The sequence below is a fragment of the Malurus melanocephalus genome, unplaced genomic scaffold (genome assembly GCF_030028575.1).
Source record: "Malurus melanocephalus ecotype Western Australia unplaced genomic scaffold, MMel_1.1 scaffold_367, whole genome shotgun sequence".
NCBI lineage: Eukaryota > Metazoa > Chordata > Aves > Passeriformes > Maluridae > Malurus > Malurus melanocephalus.
In genome coordinates, this window is record NW_026623599.1 from 668,631 (window position 1) to 671,119 (window position 2,489).

A 2,489-nucleotide genomic window follows, 5' to 3' on the forward strand; every position below is an offset into this window, starting at 1 on the left:
GCCCAGCAGCATCTCTGGCAGGGCTCCAGCCCAGCACTGACCCCCAGAAATGCTCCCAGCTCTGGGAAAGGCTGGGCAGCTCACTCAGAGCCCTCACAGCCTCTGCCCTCCCCAGGGATGCAATTTCCTCACTGCCTGGTGCCTCTGGGTTTAACTCAGGTGGAGGRAAGAGCCTGGGCCTCGGGGATTTTTGGGGAGGTATTTTTGAGGTGTTCTTTGACACCTTTCCCTTCTCTTGTAAAGGTCAGCTCACACAGGTCAAAGGGAGCGCTCTCACAGGAACGAAAAACTCAAAAAAAATCAGAGAGAAAAGTTAATTCTTTCATTATTTGCACTATATTCAGGCTCTGCARCTCTTCAGGTTTCTTCCTCAGACATGAGAACCCTCTTCCCTTGGAGCTGCTCATTTGGGTGAGCTGGGAACAGCAACTTTTGCTGCCTACAAAGCACTTGGGGCACAGTCCTGGAGCTGCCAGCACATGATGGTGTTTCAAACCTCAGAAATAAGTACAGGGCACAAGCAGCAGCTCCAGAGACTTCCAGCAGCCAGACATCAAGTCACCAGCTCCAGGAATSAGCTCTCACACCCAGCAGCAGCCACACAGACAGGTTTGCTTGACTCGTTATTGTAATGAAGCTCATTAAAGTCCCAAGAGAGGCCATTCCACAACATCCCAAATGCAGTGCATCCTGTAATAACCATTTCCACCTTCCACAGGATCACCCAGAGTGGTGCAGGTCAGAAGGGATCACTGCAGGTCATCCAGCCCAGCCTCTCTGCTCAGAGCAGTGAATTTGAGTATCTCCAAAAAACGAGATTCCACAGCCTCTCAGGGCACCCTGTTCCAGTGCCCAGCTCACCCTCTCAGTAAAATTCTACCCCATGTTCAGGTGGGATTCCCTGGGCATCACATTCTGCCCATTGCTCCCCATCCTGGTGCCAAAATGAGCCCCAAAATTCTTTCAAAGGGGATTGAGAGCGGCCTGGAAAGGGAAGGAGACACAGGAAGGGCCACTTTTCCACCCTTCCCTAAACACACACTGATCCAGGCCATATTTAGAGCTCAGGGAAGTGAACATGGGAGCCACAGGAACAGTCAGCTTCACTTGTGTCATCCTGCAAATGCAGCATCATGGATCTGTGCAGGGACACACTGAAAAGGCAGGGAYAGAAACCCAAGGGAAGGATTGGAGGAAAGAGGAAGAAAAACACCCAGAGATACAAAGTGATGCTGTTAAATGAGATCTTTAAGCACAGACATGGAGCTATTCCTCGGTTTCAACAGGTTTATTTCCTTTTTATCTTGAATTTTTTTTTTAATTTACACCTTGGTACAAGGCAGATTTCCCCCTCCCCAACCAGTAAATTCATAAGGGATGGCAAAGGGGAGGGATGAGGAGGAAGAAACACAACAAAAATTTAAAAAATGTCGGGTTTTTCACTAGACAAGTCCAATTCCTCATACAACCCCTTTTCAAGGCCCTGCTGACAGCACAGATTTCACACCCCTCACAACCCTGTGAAAAGCAACTATTTGCCTTTTTAGACACGCAAAGTATTTAGGTATTTCACCATTTCACCRTGACTTATTGCAGTAACCATTAGGGGCCCTAAATATGTGCCTGATCTGACCATAAATACTTCAGAAGGAGCTCACTGACACCAGACACGAATTTCATCTCCCAAATTCAGAGCAAACTGCTGCCCTTTCCCTGCACAGAGAGATGAACAAGAACACAGCCATGGGCATCACTGCCAAGGCCTCAGGAAAAGCTGGAGACACAATTTTGGGAGTCCTGCAGGGAATGGTTGAGCTGGGGATTAGTAAACCAAGCCCTGCCAAAACAAAACCTCTCAGGAAATCCAGGGCTGCCTCTTTCAAGCTTCTTCATCACCGACAAGCACAGGGCTGTGCTGGAAGCAGTTTGGTTGGTTCAGTTCAACCAGCTATTAAAATCATAACCAGTTCCTTAAGCAACAGCTGAAAGCAGCTTCCACCAGCTCTGCTGCTGCTCTGGACACCAATTCCCAGAGAGGGAGCTGGGAACCTGCCCTGCTGCACCCAGAGTCCCCACAAATATCAACAACACCCCCAAATTTCACATTTTCAGGGGAGCAGATGACTCCATTTCCAAGCCCACTGCTCTATCCACCCAGCGGGGGCAGATTTTGTCTTCTGCCCTCCTTAAAATGTTATTATTTTTTATTATTTTTATTATTTTTTTATTATTTTTTATTATTTTTTATTTTTTTTTATGCAACAGCCATAGCTAATGAGTTCCATGGCCATGGGACATTTAGCAGGGATATTTATCAGACTTCACAAACACCAGGCAGCATTTCCCAATGGATTGGTGGCAATGCCTTCCTGTTTCCTGGAATTTTTTTTTGCCTCACCTCCACTTATTTTTCCACTGAAAAACTTGTGCAGGATTAACCTCTATTGGAAGCAGCAAGCCCAGCACGGGAGGAAAAGGCAGCTGAGCAA